Source organism: Triticum urartu, chromosome 2 (assembly GCF_003073215.2).
Source record: "Triticum urartu cultivar G1812 chromosome 2, Tu2.1, whole genome shotgun sequence".
In the NCBI taxonomy this organism is placed as follows: Eukaryota; Viridiplantae; Streptophyta; class Magnoliopsida; order Poales; family Poaceae; genus Triticum; species Triticum urartu.
In genome coordinates, this window is record NC_053023.1 from 406,676,422 (window position 1) to 406,695,442 (window position 19,021).

Here is a 19,021-nt window from a genome sequence, read left to right on the forward strand (position 1 = left end):
ACAATAGTACGTAATGTAAACTTCATAGAAAACTAACAAACTATAATCTCAGTCATTGGAGCAATTGCAATTTATCATAACATAGGAAAGAGTCAATATATAAGAGCTTTTCAGCAAGTCCACATACTCAACTATCATATAATCTTTCACAATTGCTGACACTCACGCAATACTTATGGTGTGGAGTTTTAAATCGGACACAGAAAGATAAGGGGCTTAATAGTTTTGCTCCAACGTTTTACCTCAAGGGTATGTCAAGTAATAGTTCATGAAACTCACATCCAATTAGCCATATATACCAGGATCTTCCAACATATTGTGCTTGCCAAAGGATAAAATGTAAAAAGGAAGGGTGAAAATCACCATGACTCTTGCATAAGGTAGAAGATAATGATAAAAGATAGGCCCTTCGCAGAGGGAAGCAGAGGTTGTCATGCGCTTTTATGGTTGGATGCACAAAATCTTAATGCGAAAGAACATCACTTTATATTGCCCCTTGTGATATGAAACTTTATTATGCAGTCCGTCGCTTTTATTACTTCCACATCACAAGATCGTATAAAGCTTATTTCTCCCAAACCAATCAATCATACATATTTAGAGAGCAATTTTTATTGCTTTGCACCGATGACAACTTACTTGAAGGATCTTATTCAATCCATAGGTAGATATGGTGGACTCTCATGGAAAAACTGGTTTAAGGGTATTTGGAAGCACAAGTAGTATCTCTACTTGGTGCTGAGAATTTGGCTAGCATGAGGGGGAAAGGCAAGCTCAACATGTTGGAGGATCCAAGACAATATAATTTATCTCAGATGTAAGAAAGCATAACCCATTACGTTGTCTTCCTTGTCCAATGTCAACTCTTTAGCATGTCATATTTTAATGAGTGCTCATAATCATAAAATATGTCCAAGATAGTGTATCTATATGTGAAGACCTCTCTTTCTTTATTACTTCCTATTAATTGCAACGATGACCAAAACTATGCTTGTCAACTTTCAACAACTTTTATTCATCATACTTTTTCTATGTGAGCTCATTACTCTCCATGAGATCCATATGATCTCTTTATTTCTTTTTATTTCTTTCTCTTTTCTTTTATTCACTTCGGATCATGGCAAAATGATCAAGCCCTTGACTCAACACTAATCTTTATTATATAGCTCACGGACTCAATTACATAGAAGGATAATAAAGCAAAACTCACAACTAGATCATGCCATAAACTTTATTCTACTAGAGCAAAATACTACTAATAGGATCGAACTAAGGAAAAAGGTAAAGATAAAGGTGATGGTGATACGATACCGGGGCATGATGACCCACAAGTATAGGGGATCAATTGTAGCCTCTTTCGATAAGTAAGAGTGTCGAACCCAACAGGAGCTAAAGGTAGAACAAATATTCCCTCAAGTTCTATCGACCACCGATACAACTCTACGCACGCTTGACGTTCGCTTTACCGGAAACAAGTATGAAACTAGAAGTACTTTGTAGGTGTTTTCGGGATAGGCTTGCAAGAAAGTAAAGAACAATAAATAAAAGTAGGGGCTATTTAGATCAAGACACAACTAAATTAGTTTTAGTAAAGAGCTTTTTGTCAACAAGAAGGTTATTTGTCCCTAGGCAATTGATAACTAGACCGGTAATCATTATTGCAATTTTATTTGAGGGAGAGGCATAAGCTAACATACTTTCTCTACTCGGATTCATATGCACTTATGATTGGAACTCTAGCAAGCATCCACAACTACTAAAGATTCATTAAGGTAAAACCCCAACCATAGCATTAAAGCCAAGTCCCCTTTATCCCATACGCAAACAACCTACTTACTCGGGTCTGTGCTTCTGTCACTCACGCCACCCACCATAAGTAAATCATAAACATATTGCAAACCCTACAACGGGAATCCCTCACGCTTGCGCGACACGGAGAGCACCATAGGACAGCACCAATAATAAAACATACAACTCAAACCAATCACGATCATCAAATAGCCATTAGGACAAAACAGATCTACTCAAACATCATAGGATAGCCATACATCATTGGGAAATAATATATAGCGTTGAGCACCATGTTTAAGTAGAGATTACAAGCGGGTAAGAGAGAGGTTACACCGCTGCATAGAGGGGGGAAGAGTTGGTGATGATGGCGGTGAAGTTGTTGGTGAAGATGGCGGTGATGATGATGGCCCCGGGGCACTGGTCCGGTGCCACCGGAAGCAGGGGGAGAGGAGCCCCCCTCTTCTTCTTCTTCTTCCTTGACCTCCTCCCTAGATGGGAGAAGGGTTTCCCCTCTGGTCCTTGGCTCCCATGGCGTGGGAGGGGCGAGAGCCCCTCCGAGATTGATCTATCTCTCTGTTTCTCTCGGTTCTGCGTTCTGTCCTGGCTCTGTTTCACCTGTTTGTATATATATGGAGATCCATAACTCCGATTGGCCTGAAACCTTTGCCGTGATTTTTTTCCGAATATTAGCTTTCTTGCGGCAAAAGAAGAGCGTCAACCGCCTCGGTGGGCTCACGAGGGTAGGGGGCGCGCCCTAGGGGGGGCGCCCCCTTGCCTCGTGACCACCTCGAGCACTGGTTCGCGTTGATTTTCCTTCGAATTTTCCATATTTTCCAAAAATAAGCTCCGTCCGTTTTTATCCCGTTTGGACTCCGTTTGATATGGATATTCTGCGAAACCAAAAACATGCAACAGACAGGAACTGGACACTGGGCACTGGATCAATATGTTAGTCCCAAAAATAATATAAAAAGTTGCCAAAAAGTATATGAAAGTTGAATAATATTGGCATGGAACAATCAAAAATTATAGATACGACGGAGACGTATCAGCATCCCCAAGCTTAATTCCTGCTCGTCCTCGAGTAGGTAAATGATAAAAAAGATAATTTTTGATGTGGAATGCTACCTAGCATAATCTTGATCATGTAATCTAATCATGGCATGAATATTAAGCAATAAGTCTATCATTTGACATAAAAACAATAATACTTCAAGCATACAACAAGCAATTATGTCTTTTCAAAATAACATGGCCAAAGAAAGTTATCCCTACAAAATCATATAGTCTGGCTATGCTCCATCTTTCACCACACAAAGCATTCACATCATGCACAACCCCGATGACAAGCCAAGCAATTGTTTCATACTTTTGATGTTCTCAAACCTTTTCAACTTTCACGCAATACATGAGCATGAGCCATGGACATAGCACTATAGGTGGAATAGAATATGATGGTGGAGAAGACAAAAAAGGAGAATAGTCTCACATCAACTAGGCGTATCAACGGGCTATGGAGATGCCCATCAATAGATATCAATGTGAGTGAGTAGGGATTGCCATGCAACGGATGCACTAGAGCTATAAGTGTATGAAAGCTCAAACTGAAAACTAAGTGGGTGTGCATCCAACTTGCTTGCTCATGAAGACCTCGGCATTTGAGGAAGCCCATCGTTAATATACAAGCCAAGTTCTATAATGAAAATTCCCACTAGTATATGAAAGTGATAACTCAAGAGACTCTCTATATGAAGAACATGGTGCTACTTTGAAGCACAAGTGTGGTAAAGGATAGTAACATTGCCCCTTCTCTTTTTTCTTTTTTTGTTTCTTTTTTTGCCTTTTTCTTTTTTATTATTTTATTTACTTTCTTTTTTCGTCCGGAGTCTCATCCCGACTTGTGGGGGAATCATAGTCTCCATCATCCTTTCCTCACTGGGGCAATGCTAATAATGATGATCATCACACTTTTATTTACTTACAACTCGATATCTAGAACAAAGATATGACTCTATATGAATGCCTCCGGCGGTGTACCGGGATGTGCAATGATCTAGCGTAGTAATGACATCAAAAAACGGACAAGCCATGAAAACATCATGCTGCTATCTTACGATCATGCAAAGCAATATGACAATGAATGCTCAAGTCATGTATATGATGATGATGGAAGTTGCATGGCAATATATCTCGGAATGGCTATGGAAATGCCATAATAGGTAGGTATGGTGGCTGTTTTGAGGAAGGTATATGGTGGGTTTATGGTACCGGCGAAAGTTGTGCGGTACTAGAGAGGCTAGCAATGGTGGAAGGGTGAGAGTGCGTATAATCCATGGACTCAACATTAGTCATAAAGAACTCACATACTTATTGTAAAAATCTATTAGTCATCGAAACAAAGTACTACGCGCATGCTCCTAGGGGGATAGATTGGTAGGAAAATACCATCGCTTGTCCCCGACCGCCACTCATAAGGAAGACAATCAATAAACACCTCATGCTCGACTTCGTTACATAACGGTTCACCATACGTGCATGCTACAGGGAATGCCAAACTCAATACAAGTATTTCTCAATCACAATACTCGACAGTAGCATGACTCTAATATCACCATCTTATATCGCAAAACTATTGCAAGGAATCAAACATATCATATTCAGTGATCTACAAGTTTATGTAGGATTTTATGACTAACCATGTGAATGACCAGTTCCTGTCATCTCTCTAATAGATATAAGTGAAGCAAGGAGAGTTTAATTCTTTCTACAAAAGATATGCCCCGCTCTAACAAATATAAGTGAAGCAAAAGAGCATTCTACAAATGGCGGTTGTCTAAGTGAAGAGAAACAGGCAATCCAAACTTCAAATGATATAAGTGAAGCACATGAAGCATTCTATAAAGCCATACTCAAAAGATATAAGTGAAGTGCAAAATGAGTCAATGAGCATTCTATAAATAACCAAGGACTATCTCATACCAGCATGGTGCATAAAAGAAAAATAAAAACCTAAATGCAAAAGACTCTCCAAGACTTGCACATATCGCATGAACGAAACGAATCCGAAAACATACCGATACTTGTTGAAGAAAGAGGGGATGCCTTCCCCAGCATCCCCAAGCTTAGACACTTGAGTCTCCTTGAATATTTACTTGGGGTGCCTTCGGGCATCCCCAATCTTGAGCTCGCTTGCCTCTCTTCCTTCTTCTCACATCGAAACCTTCTCGATCATCGAACACTTCATCCACACAAAACTTCAACAGAAAACTCGGTAAGATCCGTTAGTATAATAAAGCAAATCACTACTCTAGGTACTGTTGCAAACCAATTCATATTTTATTTTTGCATTGTGTCTACTGTAATATACTTTTTCATGGCTTATCCACTGATATGAATTGATAGTTTCATCAAAATAAGCAAACTATGATCAAAAACAGAATCTGTCTAAAACAGAACAGTCTGTAATAATCTGAACATTCACCATACTTCTGATACTTGAAAAATTCTACAAAATTAGGAAAAAAAAAAATTATAGGAAGACAGTGCAAAAAGAATCAGAACCATTTGACGTTCCAGCTAAAAATGTAAAATCGCGCACTACAGCCAAAGTTTCTGTCCTGCAACTTACAAACCATCAAGCAAATGTAAACATCCTAAAGGCAAACCTTGGCACATTATTTTTATAATACAATGGAATTGTACAGGGGATAATTATTTTTATAATCAAGATTCACAAAAGTTCCGTGAGCATGAACAAAGTTCAAGGCTAGCTCCCACTTCACAATGCTTGTCTTTCTCACTTTCGCTTTCCTTTTTTGAAAAAGTTTTGGGTTCCCCTCTTTATTTTTGTTGTTTTTAAACTAATAATGAAATCACTCAACAGAAATAAATGACTCTCTAAAACTCCGGGTTGTCTCCTGGCAGCGCTTTCTTTAAAAGCATTAAGCTAGGCATATTGCTCAAGTAGTGAATCCACCGATCCCAAGGTATATCAAGCAATTTTAATTAGAGAGAGATTTGTAATTAGTAGTGAGCACAAAGCAACATATATCAAGCAATGACGAAGTCTAACTCTCTTCCTATGCATCGGCATGTCATAAAAGAACAATTCATGCACACCTAGTAAAGGCCAATGCATAGTATAAACAGTTTCTTGCAATTTTATCATGTGGAAACATAGAGAGGTGGAGATATAGTTCCTCTCTCATAATAATTGCAAGTAGGAGCAGCAAGCACATGCATATTATATTCATCAAAATCATCATGTGCAATGGTAAAAGGCAACCCATCAATGTAATCCTTAATAAGTGCAAACTTCTCCGATATAGTGTAGTTGGAGAATTCAAAAAGATAATAGGACTATCATGCGTGGGTGCAATAGCAACAATTTCATGTTTAACATAAGGAACTATAGCAAGTTCATCTCCATAAGCATAATTCATATTGGCATCTTGGCCACAAGCATAGCAAGCATCATCAAAAAGGGATATTTCAAGAGAATCAATGGGATCATAACAATCATCATAGCAATCATCCTTCGGTAAGCACGAAGGGGAATTAAACAATGTATGAGTTGAAGAGTTACTCTCATTAGAAGGTGGGCACGGGTGATCAATCCGCTCTTCCTCCTTTTGTTCTTCGCTCTCCTCCTCATCTTTTTCATCCAATGAGCTCACAGTGTCATCAACTTCTTCTTCCATAGACTCCTGCAAAATATTAGTCTCTTCTTGGACAGCGGAGTATTCCTCAATATATTGTTTAACATAGGTATTAGAAGCATAATTATCATAGCAATATTTAAGTATAGCAAAATTTTCAGATTTGTGAAAAGTAGCATCATACTTTTCAATCAAAGAAGCAATTTCATAAGCACCCTCAAAAGCAACAAATTCTTCAATTTGTTGAACATCATAGTAACTATAAACACCTTTAGCATAAGAAGATAAGATTCCATTATCAATAAACTCACATTGGTAGGGAAGGTGTTTCTTAGGGTTTTCAGAACAACAAGTAAAATCATATAATTCACATAAATTCCAAGCATAGCATTGCAAACGTTGAATTTGACTCCATAATAATTTCCCTTTTTCAGATATACGGTGTCGCACATAACAAGCATGCTCATCTAAAGATTTGCCCTCAACTAAGCTAGTTGGGGTTTCAGCACGAGCACATAGGGATCGAAGATGATCCAAGTAATAAGCTTCAGCAGTGTGATAGATTTTGATTGGTTCTTCAACCATTGGTTCAGTAGGTACAACTAATTTTTTTGGTATTTTGCGTTTCCTACCCATAACTAAAGATAGAAAACAACTAAGAACAAGCAAATAAAAATTACTTAGTGATAAAGCAAACAAGCACACACGAGAATATTCACCCCACGCTATTGCTCCCCGGCAACGGCGCCAGAAAAAGGTCTTGATAACCCACAAGTATAGGGGATCAATTGTAGCCTCTTTCGATAAGTAAGAGTGTCGAACCCAACGAGGAGCTAAAGGTAGAACAAATATTCCCTCAAGTTCTATCGACCACCGATACAACTCTACGCACGCTTGACGTTCGCTTTACCTAGAACAAGTATGAAACTAGAAGTACTTTGTAGGTGTTTTTGGGTAAGCTTGCAAGAAAGTAAAGAACACGAAAATAAAAGCTAGGGGCTGTTTAGATAAAGACACAACTAAATTAGTTTTAGTAGAGAGCTTTTGTCAACAAGAAAGTTATTTGTCCCTAGGCAATCGATAACTAGACCGGTAATCATTATTGCAATTTTATTTGAGGGAGAGGCATAAGCTAACATACTTTCTCTACTTGGATCATATGCACTTATGATTGGAACTCTAGCAAGCATCCGCAACTACTAAAGATTCATTAAGGTAAAACCCAACCATAGCATTAAAGCATCAAGTCCCCTTTATCCCATACGCAAACAACCTACTTACTCGGGTCTGTGCTTCTGTCACTCACGCCACCCACCATAAGCAAATCATAAGCATATTGCAAACCCTACAGGGGAATCCCTCACGCTTGCGCGACACGGAGAGCACCATAGGACAGCACCAATAATAAAACATACAACTCAAACCAATCACGATCATCAAATAGCCATTAGGACAAAACAGATCTACTCAAACATCATAGGATAGCCATACATCATTGGGAAATAATATATAGCGTTGAGCACCATGTTTAAGTAGAGATTACAGCGGGTAAGAGAGAGGTTACACCGCTGCATAGAGGGGGGAAGAGTTGGTGATGATGGCGGTGAAGTTGTTGGTGAAGATGGCGGTGATGATGATGGCCCCGGCAGCGCTCCGGCGCCACCGGAAGCAAGGGGGAGAGGGCCCCCTCTTCTTCTTCTTCTTCCTTGACCTCCTCCCTAGATGGGAGAAGGGTTTCCCCTCTGGTCCTTGGCTCCCATGGCGTGGGAGGGGCGAGAGCCCCTCCGAGATTGGATCTATCTCTCTGTTTCTCTCTGGTTCTGCGTTCTTTCGGCTCTGTTTCACCGTTTCGTATATATATGGAGATCCGTAACTCCGATTGGCCTGAAACCTTCGCCGTGATTTTTTTTCCGAATATTAGCTTTCTTGCGGCAAAAGAAGAGCGTCAACCGCCTTACGGTGGGCTCACGAGGGTAGGGGGCGCGCCCTAGGGGCCTGCCTCGTGACCACCTCGGGCACTGGTTCGCGTTGATTTTCCTTCCGAATTTTCCATATTTTCCAAAAATAAGCTCGTCCGTTTTTATCCCGTTTGGACTCCGTTTGATATGGATATTCTGAAACCAAAAACATGCAACAGACAGGAACTGGCACTGCACTGGATCAATATGTTAGTCCCAAAAATAATATAAAAAGTTGCCAAAAAGTATATGAAAGTTGAATAATATTGGCATGGAACAATCAAAAAAAAATTATAGATAAACGGAGACGTATACCAGGGGCACTCCCCCAAGCTTGGCAGTTGCCAAGGGAGTGCCCATACCCATGTGATTATGTCTCTCTTTTCGGGGATGGTGATGTGATGTTTTTGGCGATGATGCCCTTCAAAATACGATTCTCCTCCTCAAGCTTGTTGACTTGCTGCTTGAGATCCATTATTTCCTTTCGGAGTTTTCCTGTAACAGCCAAAGCTCCCTGCACCCAAGGGTGCTGCATAGCTGCGGGAGAACCAGTGACACTCTTTTTCATATTCTCATAAGAAAGAAATCTAACATTGGAAGGGATAACCGAGTTTGGAATAGCTGAGCTCTGCAGTTCTCCCATTGTGAATCCAGCTTGGAAGCGAGAGGTGACTTCTTGATCCTCCATGGCATCTACCCTCATTAGGTCAGCCTCCATCTCTTCCTCCGTTGCTGGCCCAAAGTGGTCAGGGTCGCTGTTTGCCCTTGGTTCCGGTGCCGGATTAGATATCGGCTCTCCCCGACTGACTCTTGAGAAGACATCTTGCTCTAATCTGCAGCAGCAACAGCTCAAAACAAAAACAGAGGATTTTTGCGTGATACGGGAGTCAAAACCCCCGGGAGATTATATAATGAATTTTTACCGACCAAAATACGTATCGTGCAAGAAAACGGAGTCCGGAAGGCACACGAGGTGCTCACGAGGTAGGGGGGCGGCCCAGGGGGGTAGGGCGCACCCTCCACCCTCGTGGGCCCTCGTGTCCTTCCCGGACTGCTACTTAATTTTCTATTTTTCTAAATATTCCAAAACGGAGAAATATTGCCTTAAAAATTGTTTTGGAGTCGGTTTACTTACCGTACCACATACCTATTCCTTTTCGGAGTCTGAAACGTTCTGGAAAGTGTCCCTTATGTATTCCTCCGGGGTTGGTTTCAATAATATTGGTTTCAACATTTATGGGATTACCTGAGATATAATGTTTGATTCTTTGACCGTTTACCACCTTCGGATTTGTGCCTTCGAAGTTGTTGATTTTTATGGCACCGGAACGATAGACCTCCTCGATAACATAGGGGCCTTCCCATTTAGAGAGAAGTTTTCCTGCAAAAAATCTTAAACGAGAGTTGTATAGCAATACATAATCACCTACATTAAACTCACGCTTTTGTATCCTTTTGTCATGCCATCTTTTAACCTTTTCTTTAAACAACTTGGCATTTTCATAAGCTTGGGTTCTCCATTCATCAAGTGAGCTAATATCAAATAACCTCTTTTCACCGGCAAGTTTGAAATCATAGTTGAGCTCTTTAATAGCCCAATATGCCTTATGTTCTAGTTCGAGAGGTAAGTGACATGCTTTTCCATATACCATTTTATACGGAGACATACCCATAGGATTTTTATATGCAGTTCTATAGGCCCATAATGCATCATCAAGTTTCTTGGACCAATTCTTTCTAGACCTATTGACAGTCTTTTGCAAAATTAATTTGAGTTCTCTATTACTCAATTCTACTTGACCACTAGACTGTGGGTGATACGGAGATGCAATTCTATGATTAACATCATATTTAGCAAGCATTTTACGGAAAGCACCATGAATAAAATGTGAACCACCATCAGTCATTAAATATCTAGGGACTCCAAACCTCGGAAAAATAACTTCTTTAAGCATTTTAATAGAAGTGTTATGATCAACACTACTAGTTGGAATAGCTTCTACCCACTTAGTAACGTAATCAACAGCAACTAAAATATGTGTATATCCATTAGAGGCAGGAAAAGGTCCCATATAATCAAAGCCCCAAACATCAAACGGTTCAATAACAAGTGAATAATTCATAGGCATTTCTTGACGTCTACTAATATTACCAATTCTTTGACATTCATCACAAGATAGGACAAACTTACGGGCATCCTTGAAGAGAGTAGGCCAATAAAAACCGGATTGCAATACCTTATGTGCAGTTCTATCTCCCGCGTGGTGTCCTCCATAAGTTTCGGAGTGGCACTTGCGTAGGATCTGTTCCTGTTCATGCTCAGGTACACAACGTCTAATAACACCATCTACTCCTTCTTTATAAAGATGTGGGTCATCCCAAAAGTAATGTCTCAAATCATAGAAGAACTTTTTTCTTTTGTTGGTATGTGAAGCTAGGTGGTATAAATTTAGCAACTATGTAATTAGCATAATCAGCATACCAAGGGGTACTACGAGAAGTACTTATGACATTTAATTGTTCATCAGGAAAGCTATCATCAATAGGTAGTGGGTCATCAAGAACATTCTCTAACCTAGATAAGTTGTCTGCAACGGGGTTCTCAGCTCCTTTTCTATCAACAATATGCAAATCAAATTCTTGTAGCAAGAGAACCCATCTAATAAGTCTAGGTTTAGCATCTTTCTTCTCCATAAGATATTTAATAGCAGCATGATCAGTGTGGATAGTTACTTTAGAATCAACAATATAAGGTCTGAACTTATCACAAGCAAATACAACTGCTAAAAGTTCTTTTTCAGTAGTAGCATAATTTCTTTGAGCATTGTCTAGAGTCTTACTAGCATAATGGATAACATTTAATTTCTTATCAACTCTTTGCCCTAGAACAACACCTACACATAATCACTAGCATCACACATAATTTCAAAGGGTAAATTCCAATCAGGTGGCTGAACAATAGGTGCAGAGACTAATGCTTTCTTAAGTATTTCAAATGCTTCTACACAATCATCATCAAAGACAAATGGTATATCTTTTTGTAATAAATTAGTCAGAGGCCGAGAAATTTTTGAGAAGTCCTTAATGAACCTCCTATAAAATCCGGCGTGACCAAGGAAACTTCTTATACCTTTGATGTCCTTGGGACATGGCATCTTTTCAATAGCATCAACCTTGGCTTTATCAACTTCAATACCTCTTTCAGAAACTTTATGCCCCAAGACAATACCTTCATTAACCATAAAGTGGCACTTTTCCCAATTCAAGACAAGATTAGTTTCTTCACATCTCTGCAAAACTCGATCAAGATTGCTCAAGCAATCATCAAAAGAAGATCCATAGACGGAAAAGTCATCCATGAAAACCTCACAAATCTTTTCACAAAAGTCAGAGAATATAGCCATCATGCATCTTTGAAAGGTAGCAGGTGCATTACATAAACCAAAAGGCATACGTCTATAAGCAAAAGTACCAAAAGGGCATGTAAAAGTAGTCTTTGATTGATCTTTAGCCGACACAGGTATTTGAGAGAAACCAGAATAACCATCTAGAAAGCAGTAATGTGTATGTTTGCATAATCTTTCTAGCATTTGATCGATAAAAGGTAAGGGGTAATGATCTTTCTTAGTAGCCTTATTTAATTTGCGGAAATCAATTACCATCCTATAACCTGTAATAATTCTTTGTGGAATCAATTCATCTTTATCATTAGGAACAACAGTAATACCTCCCTTCTTAGGGACACAATGAACAGGACTTACCCACTGACTATCAGCAACGGGATAAATTATACCTACCTCTAGAAGCTTTAGTATTTCTTTTCTTACCATTCTTTCATTTTAGGATTCAGACATCGTTGAGGATCACGAACTGGTTTGGCATCTGCTTCCAAATTTATTTTATGTTGACATATAGTGGGACTAATGCCCTTAAGATCATCAAGAGTATATCCAATAGCAGCACGGTGCTTCTTCAGAGTTTTCAATAATCTTTCTTCTTCATGCTCTGAAAGGTTAGCACTAATAATAACAGGATATATCTTCTTTTCATCAAGATAAGCATATTTAAGATTATCAGGCTACGGTTTAAGCTCAAACACGGGATCACCCTTAGGTGGAGGAGAATCCCCTAGGATTTCAACAGGCAAATTGTGTTTTAGCATAGGTTCTTGTTTAAAGAATAGTTCATCTATTTCCCTTCTTTCATTCATAAACATATCATTCTCATGGTCTAGCAAATATTGTTCTAAAGGATCATTAGGAGGTACGGCAATAATTTCATCCTTACTAGGCAATTCTTCTTCACGGTGTTGTTTACTAAATTTAGAGAAATTAAACTCATGAGTCATATCATCCAAGCCAAGAGTAACAACATTCTTTTTGCAGTCTATCTTAGCATTAACTGTATTCAAGAAGGGTCTACCAAATATAATGGGATAAAAGCTATCTTGTGGAGAACTAAGAACAAGAAAATCAGCAGGATATTTAGTTTTCCCGCACAAGACTTCAACATCTCTAACAATTCCCATTGCTGAAATAGTATCTCTATTAGCAAGTTTAATTGTGACATCAATATCTTCTAACTCAGCAGGTGCAAGTTCATGCTTGATTTCTTTATACAAGTCATAAGGTATAACACTAGCACTAGCACCCATATCACATAAGCCATGATAACAATGATCTCCTATTTTAATAGAAATAACAGGCACGCCTACCACAGGTCTATGTTTATCTTTAGCACAAGGTTTAGCAATTCTAGCAGTTTCACCGCAGAACTGAATAACATGCCCATCAATATTATCAGACAAGAGCTCTTTAACAATAGCAATATTAGGTTCAACTTTAACTTGCTCAGGAGGTGTATATGTTTTAATATTGCTTTTACGAACCACAGTTGAAGCTTTAGCATGATCCTTTATCCTAACAGGGAAAGGTGGTTTCTCAACATACAAGTAGGAACAATAGGATCATTATAAGTGACAGTCTTTTCTTCAACTTTAATAGGTGCAGCTACTTTTACTTCTATGGGAGGATGATATTTAAACCACTTCTCCTTAGGGAGATCAACATAAGTAGCAAAAGATTCACAGAAAGAAGCTACTATCTCAGAATCAAGTCCATATTTAGTGCTAAACTTACGGAAAATATCGGTATCCATAAAAGATTTAACACAATCAAACTTAGGTGTCATACCTGACTCCTTACCATTGTCGAGGTCCCAATCTTCAGAGTTGCGTTTAATTCTATCCAATAAATCCCATCTAAATCCAATAGTCTTCATCATAAAAGAGCCAGCACAAGAAGTATCGAGCATGGTGCGATTATTTTCAGAAAGCGCATAAATTTTTTGAAGAATTGTTTCTCTTGGAAGCTCATGATTGGGGCATGAATATAACATTGATTTAAGCCTCCCCCAAGCTTGAGCGATGCTTTCTCCTTCGCGAGGCCAAAAATTATATATATAATTGCGATCACGATGAACAAGATGCATAGGGTAATACTTTTGATGAAATTCCAATTTCAATCTTCTATAGTTCCATGATCTCATATCATCACATAGCCTATACCATGTCAATGCGTCTCCCTTCAAAGATAAAGGGAAGACCTTCTTCTTAGCAACATCATCGGGAATACCTGCAAGCTTAAATAATCCACAAACTTCATCCACATATATTAGGTGTTTCATCAGGATGCTTTGTTCCATCTCCTGTAAAAGGATTAGCTAGCAGTTTTTCTATCATACCCGAAGGATACTCATAAGGAATTTCATTTTCAATAGGTTCAGTAGGTTGAGGAGCAACTCTTTGCTCTACTGGTCGGGGTGAAGATACCCCGAACAAGCCCCTCAAGAGGATTACTTTCCATAGTAACAAGTGACAGTAAATTTCAGCACACTATATAAATTTTTCCTTACCAAATTCCACCTACCAAAGGCGCTTCACTCCCCGGCAACGGCGCCAGAAAAGAGTCTTGATGACCCACAAGTATAGGGGATCTATCGTAGTCCTTTCGATAAGTAAGAGTGTCGAACCCAACGAGGAGCAGAAGGAAATGATAAACGGTTTTCAACAAGGTATTCTCTGCAAGTACTGAAATAAGTGGTAACAGATAGTTTTGTGATGAGATAATTTGTAACGAGCAACAAGTAACAAAAGTAAATAAAGTGCAGCAAGGTGGCCCAATCCTTTTTGTAGCAAAGGACAAGCCTGGACAAACTCTTATATAAGGAAAAGCGCTCCCGAGGACACATGGGAATATCGTCAAGCTAGTTTTCATCACGTTCATATGATTCGCGTTCGGTACTTTGATAATTTGACATGTGGGTGGACCGGTGCTTGGGTGCTGTTCTTACTTGAACAAGCATCCCACTTATGATTAACCTCTATTGCAAGCATCCGCAACTACAACAAAAGTATTAAGGTAAACCTAACCATAGCATGAAACATATGGATCCAAATCAGCCCCTTACGAGGCAATAATAAAAGTATTATTATTATATTTCTTTATTCATGATAATTGTCTTTATTCATGCTATAACTGTATTATCCGGAAATCGTAATACACGTGTGAATACATAGACCATAATATGTCCCTAGTAAGCCTCTAGTTGACTAGCTCATTGATCAACAGATAGTCATGGTTTCCTGGCTATGGACATTGGATGTCATTGATAACGGGATCACATCATTAGGAGAATGATGTGATGGACAAGACCTAATCCTAAGCATAGCACAAGATCGTGTAGTTCGTTTGCTAGAGCTTTTCCAATGTCAAGTATCTTTTCCTTTGACCATGAGATCATGTAACTCCCGGATACCGTAAGTGTGCTTTGGGTGTATCAATCATCACAACGTAACTGGGTGACTATAAAGGTGCACTACAGGTATTTCCGAAAGTGTCTGTTGGGTTGACACGGATCGAGACTGGGATTTGTCACTCCATATAACGGAGAGGTATCACTGGGCCCACTCGGTAATGCATCATCATTATGAGCTCAAGTGACCAAGTGGTTGATCACGGGATCATGCATTACGGTACGAGTAAAGTGACTTGGGTAACGAGACTTGAACAAGGTATTGGGAATACCGACGATCGAGTCTCGGGCAAGTAACATACCGATTGACAAAGGGAATTGTATACGGGGTTGTTTGAATCCTCGACATCGTGGTTCATCCGATGAGATCATCGAGGAGCATGTGGGAGCCACCATGGGTATCCAGATCCCGCTGTTGGTTATTGACCGGAGAGCGATCTCGGTCATGTCTACATGTCTCCCGAACCCGCAGGGTCTACACACTTAAGGTTCGGTGACGCTAGGGTTGTGAAGATATGTATATGCAGTAACCCGAATGTTGTTCGGAGTCCCGGATGAGATCCCGGACGTCACGAGGAGTTCCGGAATGGTCCGGAGGTAAAGAATTATATATAGGAATGCTGTTTCGGCCATCGGGACAAGTTTCGGGGTTATCGGTATTGTACCGGGACCACCGGAAGGGGTCCCGGGGGCCCACCGGGTGGGGCCACCCTGTCGGGGGGCCACATGGGCTGTAGGGGGTGCGCCTTGGCCTAGATGGGCCAAGGGCACCAGCCCCAAAAGCCCATGCGCCTAGGGTTCCACTTAAGGGAAGAGTCCCAATGGTGGAAGGCACCTCTAGGTGCCTTGGGGGGGAGGGAAACCTCCCCTTGGCTGCCGCACCTAGGAGATTGGATCTCCTAGGCTGGCGCACCACCCCCTTGGCCCTCCTATATATAGTTGAGGAGAGGGAGGACTTCATACCTCAGCCTTTGGTGCTTCCCTCTCCCCTGTTACATCTCTCCCTCGTAGTACACGGCGAAGCCCTGCTACTGTGACGCCCTGCATCCACCACCACGCCGTCGTGCTGCTGGATCTTCATCAACCTCTCCTCCCCCCTTGCTGGATCAAGAAAGGAGGAGACGTCATCCGCTCCGTACGTGTGTTGAACGCGGAGGTACCGTCCGTTCGGTGCTAGGATCTCCGGTGATTTGAATCACGTCGTGTTCGACTACATCAACCCCGTTCTTTCGAACGCTTCCGCTCGCGATCTACAAAGGTATGTAGATGCATCTAATCACTCGTTGCTAGATGAACTCCTAGATGGATCTTGGTGAAACGAGTAGGAAAATTTTTGTTTTCTGCAACGTTCCCCAACAGTGGCATCATGAGCTAGGTCTATGCGTAGTTCTCTTGCGCGAGTAGAACACAATTTGTTGTGGGCGTAGATGTTGTCAACTTTCTTGCCGCTACTAGTCTTATCTTGCTTCAACGGTATTGTGGGATGAAGCGGCCCGGACCAACCTTACACGTATGCTTACGTGAGACCGGTTCCACCGACTAACATGCACAAGTTGCATAAGGTGGCTGGCGGGTGTCTGTCTCTCCTACTTTAGTTGGAGCAGATTCGATGAACAGGGTCCTTATGAAGGGTAAATAGAAGTTGACAAATCACGTTGTGGCTTTCACGTAGGTAAGAAAACGTTCTTGTTAGAACCCTACTTCAGCCACGTAAAACCTGCAACAACAATTAGAGGACGTCTAACTTGTTTTTGCAGCAAGTGCTTTGTGATATGATATGGCCAAAGTTGTGATGAATGATGAATGATCTATATGTGATGTATGAGATGTTCATACTATGTACAAGGAATCACAACTTATGTCGATGAGTATGACGGTGACAGGATGATCATGAAGCCCCAAGATGGAGATCAAAGGAGCTATGTGATATTGGCCATATCATGTCACTATTATTATTAATTGCATGTGATGTTTATCATGTTTTGCATCTTGTTTACTTAGAACGACGGTAGTAAATAAGATGATCCTTACAACAATTTCCAAGAAGTGTTCTCCCCTAACTGTGCACCGTTGCTACAGTTCGTCGTTTCGAAGCACCACGTGTTAATCGGGTGTGATAGAATCCTTAACGTTCACATACAACGGGTGTAAGACAGTTTTACACCATGCAAAAACACTTAGGGTTAACTTTGACGAGCCTAGCCATGTACAGACATGGGCCTCGGAAACACAGAGACCGAAAGTCCGAACACGAGTCGTATGGAAGATACGATCAACATGAAAGAATGTTCAACCGGCGATGACTAGTTCCGTCTCACGTGTTAATCGGACACGGCCTAGTCGACTCGGATCGTGTAACACTTAGATGACTAGAGGGATGTCCTATCTGAGTGGGAGTTCATTAATAATTTGATTAGATGAACTTAATTATCAATGAACTTAGTCTAAAATCTTTACAATATGTCTTGTAGATCAAATGGCCAACGTCGTATTCAATTTCAACGCGTTCTAGAAAACCAGCTGAAAAGACGGCAGCAACTATACGGACTGGGTCCGGACCTGAGGGATTCATCCTCATAGCTGCCAAGAAAGGATTATGTCCTACAAGCACCGCTAGGTGATCCACCCGTCCACAGAACCAAGACCGCTAATGAACGCTTGGCAGACACGTACTGATGACTACTCCCTCTGTTCAGTGCGGCATGCCTTTACAGCTTAGAGGCCGGGGCTCCAAAAGCCGTTTTTGAGAGACATGGAGCATATGAGATGTTCGAAGAGCTAAAAATGGTTTTTCCAAGCTCATGCCCGGATCGAAGAGATAATGAAGTCTCCGATAAGTTTCTTCAGCTGGAAGATGGAGGGAAAATAGGTTCTGTCAGTGAGCACATACTCACTATGTCTGGTTACATAACCGCTTGACTCAGCTGGGAGTTAATCTCCCGGATGACGCGGTCATTGACAGAATCCTCCAGTCGCTTCCACCAAGCTACAAGAGCTTTGTGATGAACTTCAATATGCAGGGGATGGTAAAGACCATTCCTGAGTATTTGCTATGCTGAAATCAGCGGAGGTAGAAGTCAAGAAGGAACATCAAGTGTTGATGGTCAATAAAACCACTAAGTTCAAGAAAGGCAAGGGTAAAGAACTCAAGAAGGACGGCAAGGAGGTTGCTGCTGCGCCCGGCAAGCAAGCTGCCGGGAAGAAGCCAAAGAATGGACCCAAGCCTGAGACGGAGTGCTTTTATTGCAAAGGGAAGGGTCACTGGAAGCGGAATTGCCCAAAATACTTAGCCGGACAGAAGGCCGGCAACACCCAAAGGTATATTTGATATAACATGTAATTGATGTGTACCTTACCTAGTGGCTCGTAGTACTCTGGTATTTGAATACCCGGTTGCCCGTTGCTCATATTTGTAACTCACAGCAGGAGCTGCGGAATAAACGGAGACTGGTGAAGGACGAGGTGACGATGCAGCGTCCGGGAATGGGTTCCAAGGTCGATGTGATCGCCGTCGGCAACGCCTAACCTCTACATTTACCTACGGGATTAGTTTTAAACCTTCAATAATTGTTATTTAGTGCCATGTTTGAGGCATGAACATTGTATCAGGGATCTCGTTTAATTCGAAGATGGCTACTCATATTTAAATGAGAATAATGGTTGTTTCATTTATTTATTGAGAGATATGTTTTATGGTCATGCTCCTATGGTAAATGGTTTATTCTTAATGAATCTCAAGCGTATTACTACACATATTCATAGTGTGAGTACCAAAAGATGTAAGGTTGATAATGATAGTCC